We start from the raw sequence: 21,822 nt of genomic DNA on the forward strand, positions 1-21,822 counted from the left end.
CTGTTTGAGAACCACAGCAAAACAGCATCTGACATCATAATGAAATGCCTTCATGAATTCCAGACCACTTCCTGAAAGCTGGCATGCTCTTTCCATCCAAAAATATTTTATAGAATATTTATTAAGTTCTATGATTCATGAAGCTTTTGGAATTGACAGTTCTCTTCTTCCAGAGGAATAAGGTGGGGAACCTTATTTAACATTTGACTAGTTTTTCTGTTCATTTTGTCATTTCTTTATCACTTCCAAAAGTCACTCTTCACCTCCACAACAGTCTTGAAAATTCTTTATCTAGCATTTTGTTAAATGCACCTCATCTCAGCAAACCAGATTTTTCCCTCTCTTGCAGTGTGTGAAACGTTTTGTCTCTTGAGAACATAAAGAATATAGCCGTTCAGGCTCACAAGCCAAAGGAAGGTTTTGGGGACAGAGACCTGTGAACTCTTTCAGTATAAGTACCATCTAGATCGATCTTGTGCATTAACAGCCTCAGGATAAGTATCAGGGTTTTCCCTAGTCCTACACCTTCAGGGGTCTGTCTCGTTCCAGTACTATTGCCTTGTGATGTGCCTTTATGATGGGCCAAACTAGATTAAATTCATCAGTATGCCTCGGGGCCTGCCGTCTTTGGGCAGGCACAACCTGAACTTCATCCTCTCATGGAGAAATGAAACTGTCTTACTGATCAGTGGGTGTAGGAAGAATTCAAAGCAGCTTCTGTTTGGAGGGTGGTGACTACAGACTTAGTTGTGGAGAGATCTGTAGTGCTGTGTCAACACCTGGCACTTATACTGTGTGATCAACACTGAGGGGGAAAGGATTTTTTCTTTAGCATATCTGCAATGCACCTGTACTTGCAATAACATTGATACTAAAGATTAAAAAAAATATATGCAGATATTAATAAATTTATAGTTTTCCTATGCTATTCAAGAATTCCGTGAACTTTCCTGTCTCTTTGCGGGTATTTTTTCAGGCACTCCATAACCTTATTCTCCGCACCATATGCATCTCACTTTATAAATTTAGTGAAACTGCAAAATCAAAAGTGTTAAACATTGCAACAGAAAGAATTTGGAAGCTACTACCATTCAAAAATTCTGCTCTTCCATAAAAGGTTAAAATAATTCAGTTACTAATGTGATAAGTGGGAATTAGTTCTGATCTGGCTCTGGTTTGAAGGTATTTAACATGAGCTCATGCTATTTTAGTATATGCAACAGAGAGCACCTAGGTAGAGATGTATTAGATTTATACATATTTTTCGTTCATCTGAGTTTAACTCTTGAAAAAAATAATGCCAGTATCGCTTTCATTTTCAGGGTTTTATAGAGTTGTGCTAATGAGGTAGGAAAAATATGCTATTTTTGTATGCATATTAAAACTAGGAATGACATGAGCTGATGTCAAGAAGACAGAATGCAACTATTTAAAGAAGCTTGTAGGAAGAAGTGTTGTCACTTTTGTATTCTTTTACTGTCACAGCCACAACAATTCAACTATTTAACAAGCTATTAGAAAGGTTACTTAACTATGAATTAATATAACCTTCATTTTGTTAATGTGGATGACTATAATATGTATGCTGATTTTGCTAAAAATGTTGATTGCTTTGTTTTTTGGCAAAGACACTGATTTCTACAATGGATTGCACTCTAGGATGGTGGTTTTAACATGATACAGAGAATGGTTTTCAACTAAGTACTTGCCACGGCTGGGAACAGGCAGCATTACAATCCCTGCTAAGGCTGTAATGGCTTAAGTTACTGGGAAAAGAATTTTTTAGCAAAACATCTTTTCCACCGAAGTGCAATGGAGCACTCAGTGAGATATTCCAGTGCCTGTGCGGTGATGTCTTCTAGAAAAAAGGCTTGGGACTGCTTCAGCTAAAAGTACTGTAACAAGAAAAACCTCTGCAGGCTCTCCACAGAGATTTTCTGTGCAGAAACACAGCTGTCTGTGGGAACATTTCCCATATCATCACTTTCCACTACGCAGTTCTTCATCCTGCTCCTATGCTCCTACTGACAGACACGGGCCAGGAGGTGCAGCTAAATAACCAACAGCAATCATCTCACATTATTGTGGATGACCTGGCTCTCTAACAACAGGACAAAAAAACCGCAAACAAACAAAAACAAGCAAACAAACAAACAAAAGCAAAAAAAAAAAAAAGCATCCAGAGTAGAACAGAGTTCAAAACATGTTAGTATAATGTGTTTTCAGTGCTTTGGTAATTGTAATGTCTTTGACAAAGTCACTGAAATGTTCATAATCTGTGTAGTGTTACATTTAGATATACAGTTGCATATAATTCTCCTTTATTATAATGCCTTTATAGTATCTTAGTAATATAGTAAAAGAGATACAGAATCATTTATCACTAAATGTATGTGCTACTGCTTTACAGAGTAAAGTAATATATATATTTATTTTTTTTTACATTCTGTGGCAGAAAACAAGGCATAATGCTGTACTTGATCAATGACATTTATCAAAACTCATTAAGCAACAAGGTAGGCATATAATTGTGTTTTCACACACAGATCTTAAGACGTGAGCAAGAAAAAGGCTCACTATGAAAACCCGTTTTCTGAAAACTAGTTGGAAGTCTTTAATCCCCCACCATGAAGCAGACATGTGGTTCTGGTCCTGAGGAAGGATGTGACAAGGGCAGAGGACAAGGGGTTTTGCCTTGGAAAGATCCAGAGGTGAACGGAGATATGGAATGGAAAAAGAAAACCACGTGGTGGTGGTGGAGTGAAAGACTGGATCAAAATGGGTACATGCCTGGGGTGATATTTCAAGCTGCCTGAGTAACCTTAATTGAGGTGTTTCATAACTTCTGGGTTCTTCAGTTGCAGCCTCAGTTCCTTTGGCACAGTTCAGAGGCAGTGTAATAACAAGCCTTTACAAGAAAAAGTAACCATGTAAAGCTGCTGAAAGAAGCTGATCCCTTTGGGTACTCAGCACAGATAGTCATCCCAAAGTTTCTTCAAATACTTGAACCAGTGACGACACTGGTAACACTGTTAGCCTCCAGCTGGTCCCATCCTTCAGAGAATGAAGGCAAACTTAAATTTCTCTGCTATTTTCTAAATAAAAGAAAGCAGACATTCATGAATGATGGAAGTAATTTCTATGTCTTAAACAAAAAGAAGTACATTCTGGGGGTTTTAAAAACTTCTGCAGCAAGTTCCCTGTGAGTCTTTCCCTTACTCTGGCCTCCTATTTAGTTCCTTTCCTACTACAGCTCCTGTCTGCCTTTTCCTATACTGCCCCACACCTTTACTTCGCTCTCTTACTCCACACAAGCCCGCATTCTTCCCCTCAGCATACCTGCTGCTATTCCCCCCTGCTGCTATTCAACTTCTTCAGTCTTCCCCAGGAATGTTTATTTTGGATCTATATTCCTCCCCCTAACGTCTTTCTTTAGCACAGTCCCTCTTGCTCCTGCCCTGTCCACACACAGACCCGTTCCTGGTCTCCAGCCATTTCCGTTCTCACCTTCATCCTTCATGGCAGGAGGAGGCAATGCTGGATTGACAGGTTTTATATTCCTATGCTTTCTTAAGAAAGAGCTTATTTTAATCAAAACTTTAACAAAATATCTGAGGGATGTAGTCAGCACAGAGTATTAGAGCCACAATGATTTACATTTGGCAGAGCTATCGGCAACTGAAAACGGAGGCTTATGATTGAAAGCCTCTGGCAGCCTCGCTTATTGGCATCAGGACTCTGCCACCTATTACAACATGCTGTTTATTTAACAGTTTCTGTTAAATTAAATTACTTATCTTTAATCATGGCAGATATATTTATATCTATTTTAAATAGCCCTCCAAATGTTTCTTTTAATTCTTGCACATAAATTCTAATGTAATGAGGTAATGCTGCTGCATTTTCATGAGTATAATAAACCTCTTACGGTTTGGCCCAAGTTGAATATATCAAGGAAGAGAAAAAGGGAAGCAGGAGTTGGTATAATCAGAAATTAAGTCACATTTAATATGTTGAGTTTTAGAAAGTAGCAAGGAAGTCCACAGTATAAGGAGGATGAAAATGACATGGAAAAGAACAGTACCTTCATTTGTACAAATATTAAAATATAGGCTTTAACTTTATGAGCCTGATTCTGCTGTTATTTATCCTGGTAAATCTTGTTTACTCTCTGTGTAGAAGGAGTAGTGAAATCAATGAAGTCAGTGGAGATAAACAGAAGTAAAACTAGAATCAGGCCCCCACAAATAAAAATGAACAGCATAGAAAAGAAAGATGTTCTTCTGGACAGTGCTGGGGTGCATATGTAGGAAAGCTCCCATCATGAAAAGTTAATGATGTTTAAGGATTTAAAAATTATTAGAAGGGTAAAATACCAAAAGTAGTAGTCAAGATTATTTTCAACTTATAACTGCCGCTTGAAAAATGGAACTTGTTTAGGTACAGTAATACTTTAATATCTTATACAAGATTCTACTGAAAAAAGTTACCTTTGGCTGGGACAGCATTAAGATCAACTTGTACTGAAAACATCATCTACATTTTATCCTTTTTTTTTATTATTATTTCAAATATAGTGTAACTACCCACACACACACACTTGTTGCCATGATCTATTAGTGATTCAGAAATACATAAGCAGTATGAAGGAAGACTAGAAGCACAAAGGTTAATTATACAATCTCGCAATAAACTTCCTAGCACTTGTAGTTTTTTATTCGGTGCATAACATGGCACTGTATAAAATGCTTTTTCTTTGCTCTCTTACCAACATTGTTCATGTGGATGTGAAGGTCTTATAGGCTGAATCCTACTGACAATAAGTTTAATAGCTCTGCTGTACAGCTTCTTTCTTCCTGAAATGATTTTCACCGTAAATTTATGAGTTTTTCAATATATAAAGACTCTCATCTTTATTGTTCTTTAAATAAAGATTACAAATCAAATTAAATGCTGGAAAGTGAAAAGGAGGATAAGTGAGAGCAATCATTTTCCAAAACCTGTTTTTAGTATATTTCCTTCCACTGACCAAAAAGTCATGATGCCTGGAATTGAATTATACAGTAACTCGAGGGTGAAAAAATACCAGAAGACTGCAGAGTAGTGTGTGTTTAAAAATTATTTCCTAACAGTGCAATATAGCTAGTATTTTTGTTACTCCTTTCCATCAAGAAGACCAATGCAAGCCTTACAGAAGACCACATCAGTCGTTTGCTGCCATCTGCATCCAAGCAGAAAGCTCTGGGTTGTGAGCAACTGCAGCCCAGCACCAGCCGCTAGTCCCGAATGAAACAAAGCATCTGCCTCCCTGCCTTGCCATGGGCTCTCCTCACCTTTCGCAGAACAATTACAGCGCTTTCTTCGTTAAGTCTGCGTATAGGCCCATGAAGAGGCATTGCTCCGGTCAATACACAGGGCGACTCTTTTTGACAGGCTGCTCCATCACGTGATAAACCCTTGACCACTGCGCTATAGGAAAGGCTAGATTTATTTGAGGTGCAAAATGCCTCTCCATGAGCTTCTCAGGAAGAGCCGCAGCAGAGAATCCATATCTAGATGAGGCTAATAATTAGAGGTAATGTCTAATGTCTTACAGAAAAAGTTCTTTAATCTAAGTACATCACAAAGAATAAAATTATTCTCCATTTTTAAGTAAAGCGTTACCAGTAAAATACCATCTTGCCACAGTCTTTTTATGCTTATTTTAAATCTTTCTTGCAATTATCCTGCTTGATACTTCCTTTGCTTATAAATGATTTAAAAAAACATAATCCAGGCTTTTCTTTTTCTAAAGTAATTATTTGTCATGTTAGAGATGTAATGAATATAGATCTAGGCTGATAACTAACATAGCAGTGCTGCTGCAAGCTTTCTGTCAAGCATACCTAAAATCAGCAATTATTTCTACTCATGGGCTAATTCAGTGATGCTGAGGTGCTATTTCCTTATATTTTATCCCCATCCTATTCCTGTATTGTTCCAAAAGCAGTTCTCTGCCAAAGACATTAAGCTAATTAAAACAATAAAGCCCCATTTAGCTGAAACAAAGACTGTACTGAAAATTCTCAAGAGCAAAGGCAAATGAGCTCGCTTGCAGATGTTTTGCCTTACCTACCATTTTCCTTGTGCATATTTAGTTGGAATGTCATAGTCTCCCTCACAGTCCACTGAAACTTGTGATTTATAGTGTATTTCCCCATCTCCACTCACATTGCCAAATACAGTCTTACCAACATCTTGGAATTTTTCTACCATGTTTATCAAATAAATTGAGAGAGAGAAAAAAAAAAAAGGTATTTCCTCATGACAAATCTAAACTAGATTCCTTTATATCTGATGAGCCACTTGATAAAAATCAAGCATCCTTTAACTGAAATCTTAATAACCAAAACCTATATAAGTTGTTAGCACTGCTAGATACTAAATGGCATGCATCTGTATCACAGGCACAGTAGATGATGATAGCTAAATCTTCTGGGAGACTCATCCAACAGTCAAGAGCTGACCACAGATTAGGCAAAATCTATCCTCTGTGTGCTGTCTCCCATACAGCAGACGTGTTGAGAGACACTTGTAACTCATGCACTTTTCTGTAAATAAATTTGAAATGCCAGTATTATGTCAGAGTTTAAATAACACATTAATTGAAAATCCTCAAAGGAAAATAAAAGCCCAATAAGTTTGTTGACAAAGTTAATTTTAAGGAAAATTTCCTGGTTGAAGAAAACCAAACAAAGTTCTATTAATACATATATATATTTATTACAGAAAGATGGCTTCAGACCAGAAACAATTTTCATTTTTGTAAATTAGCATCATAAATTACAATAGAATATCCAATATCAGCCAAAGATGCAACCCAGTCTAGGGAAATTAAATTTACAAAAAAAGTAAGGAAACAAAACTGAAATAAATTCCTTTTCATCACTTTGTACCGCCTTTTTCACAACATTCACAAAGATATCCTTTTTTTCACAACACCTACAAAAATATCTTTTTTTTTTTCAGGATTATACCTGAAATAGCTAGGATACGTGTAAATATCACACCCCACTGTACTTTCTCACCCACAAAATACTAATGATATGTCACTAAGCTACATTAATAATGCAGTTAAAAATCTGTTTTAATGGATAGGTTTTAGGCTATCTTAACTAAAAGTCAGTGAGGCAAAATCTCTCAAAATAATCACCTCAGCTAACGGTCTTTTTATTATATAAGGTCTGTGACCTTATTAGATAGCAAGACTGGATGCTCAAGAGCGCATGAATGGAGTTTATTAACAAAGCATCGATGAAACCTGATAATCAGAATATAAGAACAAAGGATGGCAACTTGCATTGGAGGACAAAAGACAAAACACAGTATTTGGGGGATTGACTGTTATCGATAGTTGTAATTTCTGTCAGCTAAAAGCTCTACTTGCAGACCTGCGCTGTGCTGTGCTAAATTCTATATACTGTGTTTTCCCTGTTCTTGCACACAGCAGAGATGCCAGGCCCTTCTCTTGATTCATCCTTTGAAACCACAGGTGGTTGATGGAGAGAGAGTTAATTAGTATTCCATATCCTAGACACCTCTTAACGTGTGGTCTCAAGTAAGGCTGAGAATGCATTGTACCTGCTTGAAACACCAGTGGCTGGCGATGTGATGGACCCTCCAATATTGTACCAGCCCATGTTGCCGAGCCCTGAGGATGGCACACGGGATCCTTTGGAGGACCAGAAGTGAATTCACAGGCATGAGGTTTGCAAACCTAAGCTCAGTGATGGCCTTGGGAGCCCTCCCAGGGATGCTGGAGCGCAGCTCACATTGTCAGCTCACTCTCTAAATGCCCCTGTTGACAAGTTTCCTTTTAGCAGCTTAGCTGAAAGAGTCGATGCCTAAAAGTCCTTAGTCTCCTTCCTTAGATCAGCTGGCATGTTTTTGTTGGTTGGTTGGTTGGTTGGTTTCCTGTAGTGACCTCCTAAATCATGGCAGATAAACTCAACAGCAAGAAAAATTGTAGTCACTATTATTGCCAGTCTTTGGCACGCAGAGTTTTATAGCTCTGGCTTATTAACCCCACACAAGTGGATTTAGAGTGTGTTTCTACAGGAGGAGACATGGGTGCTAGACAAAAAAATCCACCAGGATTTTACCATGCCAGGAAAGGAGTGGGCTAGAGTTTGGTTAATAAAAGCAGCTCCAAAGGAAGCTGTGGATATGGACTGCATACGAAGTACTAATTTTTTTCAGAGCCAATGAGAAAGCTGCCTTTTAACTGGAGTAAATTAGCTCTTTCATGGGAGAGCAACAAACCAGAGCAAATTGCTCAACAGTATCCCTCTTAAAATGTCAAAAGTACTTTGTCAAGTAGAATCATTATTTATATCATACAGACTTCCTGCATCTGCTTTTACTCTTATCATGGCCCAGTTCAGAAGTATTCACAGAAAGCATCACCTACAAAGACATAAAGATAAATTATGTAGTTCACAAAACAGAACAACATCATTCCATCAGAAACTTATATTTTGCAGAGCTCTGGGATTTTACTCGGCTCAGCTTTCTTGCTATCTATGAAAGATTAAACCTCTAGAGACTGAATGAATCTGCTGTTTGCAGGTAGAAATTTTCTTCTATTTTATCTAAGAGAGTGCGATAGTCAGGAGAAATCGTCATTACAAATCCCTGGAACAGTCTTTTTTTCTTTTTTTTTTCAGATGTTCTCACTATTTCTAAATCTGCTTTCATTTTGCATGAGGACCCTTTCACATTTCAAGGCAGATTAGTTATTGGAGGAGAGGGGAGGAAACACTTTTCTGGTTTTCCTATTTAGGCCATATTTTGTGCTTGTGTAAATCAACATAATTACACTGATTTCAATCCAACTTTGATAATTACCCTGTTAGAAAACAAAACCTTTGTGAAAACAAAGAACTTTCTGAAGTTACCCCTATTGTCTATGAAATCTGGATGCTTTAATTTTATGTTTATTGTCCAGTTTTTCCATACTGTTATAACACCTTGCTTTTCAATTACTTCATCTGTCACTCACGCTCTCATATCCCTTGATCCTCCATGACACTGAGGAATTCAGTATATGTCGTAAATGTGATAAAATGCTTCAAAATCCTTGGGCACCATCACCTCCTCGACTGTCTAATTAACATTCTGTTTCCACTGAAGCTGGGCAGTGCGATGGAGGTGGCAGGAGGAGGCATTAGTGGAGGTGTCATTAGTCCCCATTTCCTCATTCGTCCCCAGATGTAATGCTGGCAACCAGTCCCGTATACAACTGCGTTGTACTCAGGCCTTCCTTATGGCGCTCCTGTCAGGCATAATTAATCAGCCCTTTTATTGATTGCATTTTGTATATTGGCTTTTAGACCAGAAAAAAATGAATAAACATCTCTCCTGAATGTTATCCTGCACCAGGACTTCATCACCTGGTCCAACACAGAGACCGTTCCCGCTGTGTTACAAACATCTTATCCTAGATGTTAAGCGTACCATGCTTCCAGGGTGGGTGAGGCTGTGCTCTCATCCCCACCTTTTGACTGCAGGGCTGCATGTGCCCTACTCAGAGAAAGCTCTACATCCTGTATCGTAAACTCTACAGGTGGATATAGTGACAAGGCTGATATCAAAACTTACCACTTATTGCCTTCTGAAGAAAGGGAACTACTTACAGGAAGAATGTATTTCACCTCAATTCAAGGCTTATCTAAAAAGCAATTCTTGAATAGTACAGTATAAAAAAAAGACTTCAGAGTTCTCTTCTGGGCTTAAAGCTAGGCACTCCTATACTCTGAAGTCCATGTTTACCCAGGTTGTCCTGTAATCTGTCGTGCTTCAAGAAGTACTCCATACAGCTGAGGTTCTCAGCATGTAGTTGTCTTTGATTACCTAACTTTTCCAAATTATTTTATTATTGACACATTCACCTATATTTTCCACAGGCATAAAGTTCAAGCCATAACATTGATAATACTAAAACATTTTTTAATTGTTTTTAACTTCTATAGTTATTCCACAGCATGTACTTTTACTGAGAATTTTGCTTTTTTTGGAGGGGACCAGAGCAAAATTTAAAAAAGAAAATAAGTTACCACACTGAATCTGTTGCCTGTGGTGCAAGATAAGGCAAAAGGAATGAAAGAATAAGGTGCAGACCTTTTGCTTGCTGCTGGGTTCTTAAGGCATAATGGTCTAACTGGATGAGAATGAGAAGATGAAGGGGAAATAGTGACAGGACAGTCAAAAGACGCCACAAAGAAGCATAAGAGGGGAGATCCACACTTAGCCTGGTAGTAAACACCACGTCTTAATGCTTATGATATTTCTGTGATTTTTCTTTCTGGTCTGTCATAGACTGCTCATTCAAACTCTTTGTTGGAAGATGATTTAAGAAAGAGAAAAAGCATTTAAGAATCACATAACATCTCTGCCTTTGGATAATCAAAGGCATGCCTCAACTGCAATCTTAACCGATAAATATAATTTCATAAATGATTGCTCATGAATGTGACATTACACTGAGTAGTGGAAAATTGTACACATTTTAAACCAAAATGTGTACAGCCAAACCAAAACTTTTGAAAAACACAAATGATGGAGCTGATGATCAACCTTAACTCTGCTCATAGCGCCTCATGCCACATGCACCTGTGACATATGTATCCTCACTTCTTCATACCAAAATGGGTAAGAGCTGCCAACTCTGGTTTCCTAGTACCCATCTCAGGGATGAAGGTTAGGGCATTGTACCTTGGTGTACACCTTAACTCCACATCCCTGATTTTCAAGGTTTCTGTTTCTATAAACTTCATATTCAGAAAGACAAAATGTAACACTATTGTCTTCTATAGGAGGACACAAATCCACTTTTCCAAGAGCTGGTGGGTTAGATGAATTGTTCTGACATCTCAAACCAGATTCCCAATGCTGCTGCTCGCATGCATTAAATGAAGAGGGAGAAGCCATTGCATTCAGTCCCAAGTGCTTCTGTGAGTCAATGCAGCCAACGTGATGTGAAAGGTCAGGTATCATGTAGCGAGTGCGAAACTCTGGGTCCTTTCCAGTGCTCCTGTGCTGACCCGTGGGAGAATGGTCACACGAGTGACACTTTCTGCTAGTCCTATGCCACCGGCTGTTAGAGAGCTGGCCCAAGACAGATGTAAAAAGAACAAACAAGACAAACAGACCCACAGACGAAATGGAACATGCACCCTACCACCACTGCACGTGAAGAGCCTGTCTAAAAGGATATTCAAACAGTAATGACGTTCCTAGTTATCATCATTTGTTGCTGAGCAGCTCTCAAAAAAAAGTTGCTTTTCCTTTTAAGTTCCTAAATTAAAACTTAATGTGTATCGGAGAGATATTTCATGGCCTTATACATGACTTACACCTTGCTTCAAAGATTTAAATAGATCATTATTGACATATGGGGATTTGCATGTAGCAACCAGCTTTTTCATTTGATTAATCATTCAATATTATAACATGAGAATGATAACAAGCTACTAAGGAGTCCATCACAGGTAAAGATATGAACCTGCAAGGCATTAAATTTTGTTTTTAAAAGGATAGCCTTTTGCTCAGATGTACTAATTTCTACAGATAAAAATAAGACAAGCAAATATTAAATCATTTTTATTGGCTAGAATCCAGAAAACCCAGGTTCACTAAAGTCTAACCAGGCACTGTAATTAAACTGTCAAAGTTTTACTATTAAATAATTAAATACAGTATCAAACCCAGCATTAATAAATTGGGTGTATCATGTCTTTTTCCTGGACAATTTGACTGAAGAGGCTTTGAACCATGCATTCAATTTCTCTTATTCAACGAACTGGTTTTGCTTCTCATCCAGTCATCAGATGAATTAATATTATTAGTCAGTGAAGATGGTAAACTACATACATATATATGGCATTATGACTTCACAGCTATTGTCAGTCATGAAGATAATCTTGCAACACTTATGACCTGCTCCACATATTAGCATTAAAGGCTCAATACAAATCTGATGAAAGTCAGATTTATCAGTAGGTCCAGTGTTTTTCAGTTCGACATATCACCAAATTATCTTAACTGAAAATATATAACCTGAGTCAAAAATGATAACTGCTACTGCAAATAGTAAAATAGATTTTATGGAAATATGGTCACAAGGTCGATGCTTCGAGAGTAGTTTTCAATTTCTAAAGTAGTTGCTACCATTTTTCTATAACATACATTGCAGACCCCTGCTGCTTTGCATTAACTGGGAGTACTAAAAGGAATCAAAGACACAGGAAAATCCAAAGAAATAAAAAAAAAACCCCACCAAGAAAAAAAAAGACCCATTTGTAAACACACAGATTGCAAACTGTATTTTGTCTATTAAATCAAGATGGTCATTTCATCTACAAGTACTAAACAGGTCCTGGTGGGTATGTTTCCACTGTACACGCTGGTGTTCTGGAGTGAATTAAGCCAGCCATCAGAGGAAGGAGCGGAACCATGGATCTGGTCCTGGGAACAACCTCATGCCCTGGGTCTCCTGCTGAGTGAGCACATTCAGCCTGGACGGTGGCTGCAGCCCATGGATTGCAGTAGCAGTTCCTGAGCAGACCTGAGCGGTAGCTCTTGCTAGGTGGATTGCATTTCAACAGTCTGTCCTGGCAGCACCTCATTTCTGTTGTTAGCTACTTAGGTACGCACATGCCTTCCCAGAGCTGCTTTCACTGAGAACGTGAGTTTGCTGCCATTGTGCGACATTCTTCACAACACAAATACACCTGCACATCACTGACACATCAGAGCCTGGATAGCTGGCATGAGTCTGCTTTTACACCAACCCTGTGTGATGATTTAAGCTTGTAAGCCATACAGTGTTTTCCATCAGCTTCTATGTGACACTGAGTAGTTGTAATTTCTATTGTTATACACTGCAAATTCTCAAAGCAGCACATTCAACGGTATTTCAGCAAACGCAGAGCTCTGCTTCTCTCCTTGCAAAACTTGATCAATACACTGGACCTACACTGCCAGAAAACAACTTATATATTGGAATCATCCCTCAAATTATTTATTAGTTAATCACAGAAATGTCTGTCTACTAAGATGAAAAATAACTCAGCACCAAAAAAAGTTATAATTACTATAGAAAACTTTTCCATTTTAAGCTCTGCATTTCTTTGCCTAGATCAGTGAAATATTAGGATTTACATCAAATCCACAAAGAGGCTTTGCAATATCTTACAATGCTCAGGGGTTTAATAAAGCTATTGCTGCAGATTGTCTTGAGGATTGTACTTAATTAATTAACTTAATTAATAATACTATATGAAGACTTTTAGGGAGAACACGCACTCTGGCTAATTTCTTAGCACAGATAAGGTTGCCAATCTGCAAGAAATCCTGCTGAAAGCAGCACTTGGGAAAGGAGCACCACTGATAACACTACCTTATTTTGCCAGCTTGAACTGATCTGGAATTCCTGAGGTCTGCTCAGCTTCCAACTTTAGTCTGGGTGAGCACAGAAGAACCATCTTACCTCCCTATTTGTTTCTGCTACCTCCATGAGAGGTTAGGTGTGACTGAACACTTAACGACATCAAAGACAGTAAATTTGCACACAATCGTCTTAGCAGTCAAACTTGTTCTGCTTACACCAACACCACTAGCACACAAATTAGTTTTGAACCAGGTCATAGTTCTTGTCTTTTTTCAAAGTAATGGATAAGTTCAGCTTAGTGTCATGCTAGAGAAAACACCCTAGTTAACATATTTTTTAACATAATCAGTGCCCTGTTACAGAAAAGGTGCCCATGCCAAGCACTTTCAGCTTCCAGAAATCAAAACATTTTGGCAATACTTTAGGCAGTATTTGATGTTCTCCCTCAAATACTCATAACATAAAAATGTTCAAGGGTACAAATATGCATTATTATAACTGATTAAGCTACAATAGTACAAATTGGTGAGAAAGTTAGATCTCAAGCAAAGTTCTAAAGATCAATCATATATTTTTCATATATCTAGATGAAAGATGTAATTTCACAATTTTTAAGACATCTACCTATGTAAGAGGCAAAAAAATTATTATATTTTTTATTTTGTAATGGATTCTGAAATATACTTAAAACAGTTAAATAAAATGAAAATGTGAAAATTGAATATGAAATTGTTCTTTTAATTACTGCATTTGGGAGCTACACATACATATACATATATATCCTTTTGTTACACAGGATTTCTAGTATTATTACTTGAATTTTAATATAAATGTTATAATAAATTGCATTATATTTCTCCTACAAGATTAATTTATGAAACCATATTGTGGTTGATGGTGGCAGCTGAACCCCTCAATGGAATTAATTAAAGGATAATCTCCATTGCTTTGTAGCATACAAACCAATAAATGGCTGCTGAGATTAATAGCTGAAGCGAAGCTAAAGTGTTTAAGGAATTTCAAACCCCATTTATTACACACACCCTACAAAGCAGGACAGATTATAGCTGTACAGCAAACTGGAACATGAAAAAAAACCCCAAACAAAACAAAACCAAAAAGAAGCCCACACAAGGAAAATATCATTTTCTTCCCTTCTGAATATTTGAAAGTGATGCTTCTTTGTTCGACAATTTTGTGGCATACAGATGAACTTGGCTAGACTGCAAAAAGAATCAGGGATGAAGCTAAAAATGTGTGCTGGCTCTTGGTGATTGTTCATCTGAAACAAGCAGTACCCAGGGAAAACACTTAAAGAAAAAATTAGAACAGAATATTATTGATGAAAATATATGTACACTTTTTAAAAAGAGTTTGTTTGCGAAAGCTTGGATTTTTATATTCAAGACAGCATTTCCCAAACACAAACTGGGAAATGATAAGGCTTGCAAGGCGTTTGGAGAATGTTTTCTTTAGAGCAGCTACTGTGGTATCCTTTGGATGAAACTGCTTCTGCATATTCACAGAATCTCTTTAGCTGACAGAACTGAGGTCCATGTGATAACCGTGCCTCCTCTTGGCTTTGGGAGGAGCAAACGGGGTACTGGCGTGTGCCACAGCAGATAGGATGTTGTGCCTTGAAAGTTTGCCCAAGTTACAATTTTTCAATGCCATTTTCAAAAGAATTGTATAAACCTTCTTTGACAGCAACCAGTTTATTATTGTATTTATTAAGTGAATTGAAGGCTATTTTTAAGTACTCAAACACACTACTTTGTCTCATTCCCTTTGCATCAAATATTATCCTTAGCTTTGATTTCTTCCTGAATATAAATAAGTCTAAAAAGCACTCCCTATAAGCAGTTGATTTATTTCTTCTTTTCATTTTATTCTTCCACAAAAATAATTGGCAAATTCTGAGATTTCCATTTTAAAGGGGGTTTTCATTTTATTTTTCTGACTATAGAAATTAAATGAAATTTAAAGTTAATGAGGTATAGAGTGTGGGTTAGACTCACCCTACCCACTGTGCATCTTTAAAGCTGATAATGGGTCAGCTTTCTAAATAAAATGTATGAATTGTCATCTGAGGATAAAGACTTGTTTCAAAATAACAAATGTATTTAACAGAAAGCAAAAAAAAAAAATAAAAAAAAGGAAGCACATGCATCACTGCCTGGTCTGCTAGCATCTGCTCTGGTTTCATGTCTGCCTGAGAAACCTGCCTCAAGAGCAGCTCTCTCTCTCAATCCATCTGTGCGAGAGGGAAAGGGAAAGAAACAGAAATCTCCCAGGATGTGTGGCCACTTCATCATTCCTTCCGAGGTTAACCCTTTGGAGAGCAATAGGAAACACCAAGTCTGGAATGGAAGAAGCAGAATGCAAAGAATCTCACTTCTGTTAGCCAGTAATGTTCTGAAGGCAATACAGTTACAGTAATCAGCTGAGCTGGATTTATAATGAGTCATCTCTGACACAAGTACTTCCCTATATCCTTTTATATATATGTACCTTTAATGTATTGTGAATATGTGACAGAGCACAGCTGAGAAGCTTTCTATTCATGATGTGAATATAATATAGCTTACTTGCACCATGACTTTTTGCAGTCCCAAAGCTCAACCCTGTGTTGTGCAGTTTCTGAGCCAGGCGGGATTCATCCCAGTTTTGGCATTTGTTGGACAAGAATCTTTATCTAAGCTTAGCTGAAACTCAAACTTGAGAAAGCCTGGTTATCTCTTCAGAGCTATTGAAAATGCTTAAGAAAGGCTTTGAAATGAGACAGAGACCTGAGTATTTTAAATAAGACTTGATTAACTAGCTACCTCCAGGCCCTTTCCAGTTTCAATTTGATTTGGTCTTCAGGTGAACACAGCAGGAAAACGACCACATAAACAGGCTGCACAGGGCTTACCCGTTACAAGCAAGACAGTAGGATGGGAAAAATAAATCTCTTCCACAGCAGGGACCTGTGCGACCAGTCAGCAGCAGGAGCCCCCAGGGTAGCGCACACCGCTCCAGAGAAGCTCCCCCACTCCCATGCCTCCAGGCCAGCGTATTACAGCTGCAAAGGACTTGCCATCTACCTGGCTGCCACTGAAGAGCACAGACTGATTCCTTCACGTTTATGTGTTGCTAAATACAATGCTTCCGTTGATTTCTGTGCATTCTTATACCCCAAATCAAAATCACAGTGATCATTCTGGAAATGGTGATGCAGAGCCTTCTCTTTCTTGACTATTTGGGCTTATAGCTTCTCTTTGACCTATTTTACTCTTTTCCGTCTCAGACAATTTTATAGTTTGGCACCTGTAATATACTTCTGTGAATTGTCTTTAGCAAACAAGATTGCTGTTTCCACCTCTGAACGCTGAACTAGAATCGGCCAAATCCCTAATGCTAAAACAATTTTCTATAGCTACCTTTTACCAAGAAGTACCATTCCTGGGAGACTGAGACAGTTTCTCAACAGAGCTTCAACAATGCTGCCCATCCAATCAGATAAAATAATGAAAAAATAGTAGGGAAAATGTAGTTTAAATATTTTCATGCATTATTTATGTTTGGTGCTTCTATTTCATAATAGTTACATAAATATGTAGGGCAAATTTCTTGATTCTGATAAACACTGCAAACCGCTGTAGTTCCAAATGCTTATGTTCCATGCAAAATTCCCTTTAGTGGCCAATAAGAAAATAATAAAAAAATGGTTTACATATTTACAAGACCTTTCATCCAAGAGTCTCCAAGGGGCTGCAAAGATATGTTCATAGTAACATTTTCATCTTACAGCTAAGGAAATCAAAGGCTAGAAAGATTAAAGGCCAAAACTTTAAAGATACCTTTGGAATTAATTGGAGCTTTGACAGCCTTTCAGGATCTGCATCTAAATGACTTGTCCAAAGACGCACCCTGCACACAACTGGAAAATAAAATACAGGTGCCATGAATTCCTTTTTCATTATTTCATGGCCACCAAAGAGGAATTATGCATATAGAACAAGCACAGCTAAATGACTTCATGCAATTCATAGAAGCGATTACCCCATCAAGTATAGTCCCATAGTAGTCATATGACACTCCAAAATAGGCTTGTTGCCTCATGACAACAAGTATAGGAAATCATGGTGTATATATATACAGTGTAAGGTGTAATGTACAGCCTTGTCATCCCCTGCATTTGGAGAGACCTCTAAACATGCAGGAATTGCCATCACAGGTCACGATCACACGTGTGTGTGCGTGTGAGTGCGTACGTGTACCTGCCTTTAGTCCCAGAGGGTTACTTGTGTAGCGGAGGGAGTCAGGTTATGAAGATTCTGACCATTTAAGCTTGGAAGACTGACTTTCCTATCTAGACAGCAGAAAAAGGGCTGGTTCTTTCAAAAGGTAATCAGAATCCCAAAAGGAGTTGTCTGAAGTTGAATGAAGTGAATATATCACTCAAGACATCCACATACTGAATCAAGTCCAGCTGTTTAGATGCTTCATTTATGTTCCATGCTGACACCAAGGGAACTGTATCAGCAAAAAGGGAGGAGAAGGAGGAACCAGGTTTGTGTAAGCAAACTTTTATTTTTCAGAATTTTACAGAAATTTAGAAAACTTCTGTACTTGATAACATGCTGATATGGTTTCTGTCAATGACATTGACTAAGATGTGTTCCTGCTTCTGTTGAAAGCGCCATTATTTTTGATGGTATACGATTGAACTTTAAAGGCTTTTGTATATTTTATTGAACATTCTGGTATTAAATATTCTGTTAATCAAGTCAAAAGCTTACAAGATGAATTAAATTTATATTCAACAGCTATAGTCCTCTTTGTAATTTTTGTATGTATTTCACATATACAATAAACATATGTTGCAATGTAGAATTTTACCCTATAGGATTAAGTAAAAATATTTTTATTATTAAATGTCTGCATTTGTTTTCAGGATTTTTTTAATTTCAGAAATGCTAACATTTCTCAGCTTGGTGCTTTGAAGAAAATATTGACCTAAAATAGTACAGCATGCTTTGAAAATTACAGGTATGAAGAAAACCAGAATGAAAAAGAATCCTCCTGGGTGAGATTATTCACCAGAAAACACGGAAACACTAAATAGATCATGGTTTTTGAAAGAGGAAGAACCCTGGAGCAGGTGAGATTTGCATACTAATTAGAGACAAAGTTTATTCAGGCTCACAGGCCAATCTATCTTCCATCACAAAACAGCATCTGTTTTAGAAGATTCAACTCCTTTTAGGTTGGCTGCTGGTCTTATGAAAACTGAAATATTTTTCAGCTTTCATTACATATTTTTGCTTTTGGGGGTTTACAATTCAGTGAGTATTACTTTTCATGTTTAAAGTAATTCTGTTTAGGAGTGATTTTTATTGTAAAAATAATCCCACTGTTTTCTAGTTTTGTTAAAAAAAAAAAAAGTACCTAAGTGATATAACTTGCAAAATAGTTAAAAATCAAGTAGAGGCAGAAATGGCATCTTCTATAGACTATCTTCATTGACAATCCAAAATTAATAAAAGCAAAAACATACAGGACTGGAAGGGATCTTACAGCTCAAAACTGATGTTAAGAAGTGACCGTCACCTAGTATTTAACTGCGTTTCTATTATCCCAATCCTAAAGGCAATTCACCTTCTCCTATATGATATCCTAGTCCTTCTCTGCATTACTGATGCCATTCTGCCTGTCTGATATGAGCAAATTTCACCAGCACACTCCTAATATTTACCAATATCAACAGTGAAACTATTAAACAAAAAAACTCTCTGGACCATTTCCATAAAAGTTCCAGCTGTAAGCTCCCTATAGCTCAATCCATCCCAATTTAAGACTGCTGTCATCTGCTCATTTGTAAATTCCTTACCATTTTTATGATTCTTTTTACTAAGGTCTGTGTTTTCCCTTCTAATTATTTCCAGTGCAGCACTGTACTCAAATATATATTAGCTTCCATACCAATTTTAATATCTAAAAATATTCATTAATTTGGGTAATCTGCATTTCTGGATATCTGTCTTGATTTGATTGCAATGAAAACATTTAGATGAAAATATAGTTTTAAATGTTTCTAAGTGAATATGTACAAAACCTGAGGTACCTAATACCTTGTGAACTCCATTGAAAACTTGTGCTCAGTCCCACAGGAAGAAATTGTGTCAGAAAATTCAAAAGAATGAAAGGCATTGGCATTATAGTGGCAGTTACATTAATTAATCATTTTAATTCATATTAAAATGAAATATGAGATACAGGAATGTTCTACTATTAGCATGGATTCCTTTCCCAGACCACAGCTGAGTCACTTATGAAAAAATACTGGCAATTCTTTCGTAGCCATAAAACACTTTTACTGAGAAAATTAGTTTTCATCAGTCACATACATATGTACAAGATCCACCTGAAACACTTGTCTGATCAGTCCTCCAATTTTAAACAACCACCATGCCTAGGGCTATTGTGCTCCTGCTTCTCCTAGATGGGCTACCAGAATTTTTTTTCCCGATAGCATTTGAAGGCTATGGTCTTGATTCACAATTTCCATCTGTTCACTCACAGACACGACAGCTCTAATTTGAGCATATTTGGCAAATTTACTGGACTCCTGCATGCTTCCTTGGAGACAACGATCACTCTTTCGCACCCAGCCTTAGTAAACATGGCCTTCTCACCTGCTGGTAAGAAGGAATGACACTCCTCTTGTCTTTAGAAAGCAGGGATTATAGCAGGGCTACCTTAATCTCATATGCTGTGAAAGTAGTAGTTGCCTTTACTGGACTTGTGTTCTGACCCAGAAAAGCAATAGTAATAATGGGTTTGGTGGTGCCATTCAATCTGTCACCTGACTCTATGGCCAAAAAAACACTGTGCAGTTTTTCCTGTCCCCACTTGAAGAGCAGTTTCCTCAAATATAGGTTATTTCATTCGTCAGTCAAATCCCTATTTAAAGCTAAAGGGAGTTTCACTCATGGAAGACTTTCAAGCCTTCCTCCTCTACTGAAATGTAATGCTATATCATTACACCAGCTATTAAAAGACCATGATAAGAAAGCTGTGCTTCGGAAAGCACAGATTTGAGCAAGACAATGTAAGTTTTTATAGCATTAAAGAGAATGACAATTAGCTTGGTACAGCTAAATGTGAAAAATGTTCCCTCTTTACAAAGCCACATTTTGAGACAGCTGTAGCAATTCATCTTGAGACATGATGCCATTCCCAAAACTTCTGCTTGTAGGAGTCCTTGCAGATCTTGTTTACTTTGGTTTTGCAAAAGCAAAATGAATTTGGCCAATGGATCTGTCGCTACATAGACTGATCCCAGTATAAGTCTGTCTTGAAGAGAGGCAGCTTCAGGTGGGAAGATCATTGCAGTACAGCCAAGACAAAATCATGGGCTCTCGTCGTTAATGGAAACCTTGCCTTTAACTGCCCCGGAATGAGGATTTCACTCTCTCTCTCCCAGGTTTAACACTTGTCTCTACAAGGCTTATTTTACAGCTGTGAATAAATGTTCACCTACATCCAACAGACAGGCTTCGGAGCACTGCAATTGCTTCACAGCGTGCTAACGGCAGAAAGCAGGACGCAGGGGTGATGAGCACAGCGCGGAGAGATCCCGCAGTGATGCCGTGCCGCCGGAGTGGGGGCCACGCAATTTCCTTTCCTTGCAACTAGTACGGAGAATGGCCAGGGGAAATAGGACGGGACTCAGCCTTTCTGACAGTCTCTGAATGTGGTAATAACTCCTTGGCTACTGGCAGCAAAAGGAATTTTTGAGCAGCCTTCTGGCACAAAGAACCACTTTAAGGAGTGCAAAGATAACCACACACCCTTTTGCACAAATAATGCCACGCACAGCTGTTGTGAATGAATGCCAGGTACGAAGCAAAATGTTTTCTCATGACTGTGTATTACATGTCTTCCTCAGTTTTCAAAGTGGTGCCTGTATAGTTTCCATTTTTAACAGAGTTTTTCCAGTGACTGTACAATCTTCATGAGATAACCATGAAGAAACAGTTTCCCTTTTAATGTATCCAAGTATATCATGAGTGAACCAAGTTCCATTATTTCAAATGGAACAGAAAACTATACACTCTAAACTTTAAACATAATTAACAACAAAATGCCTACTCATGATATATATATATTCATTTATTTCATAACACTGCAATGGTGTGATAGATAAGCTATAATGGCTTTAAACTGAAAGAGGGTAGATTTGGATTATATATAAGGAAAAAATTCTTCACTGTGAGGGTGGTGAGGCACTGGAACAGGTTGCCCAGAGAAGCTGTGGATGCTCCCTCCCTGGAAGTGTTCAAGGCCAGGTTGGATGGGGCTTTGGGCAACCTGGTCTAGTGGAGGGTGTCCCTGCCCATGGCAGG

General features: G+C 37.8%; 1 protein-coding gene across 9 annotated transcripts in view; it reads right to left on the minus strand.

Annotated features, from left to right (window-relative positions):
* RALYL (RALY RNA binding protein like) overlaps window positions 1–21,822 on the minus strand; it is a 391,973-nt gene that overhangs the window by 345,482 nt on the left and 24,669 nt on the right. The window lies entirely within an intron of this gene.

This window comes from Grus americana, chromosome 2 (genome assembly GCF_028858705.1).
Source record: "Grus americana isolate bGruAme1 chromosome 2, bGruAme1.mat, whole genome shotgun sequence".
Taxonomy (NCBI): Eukaryota; Metazoa; Chordata; class Aves; order Gruiformes; family Gruidae; genus Grus; species Grus americana.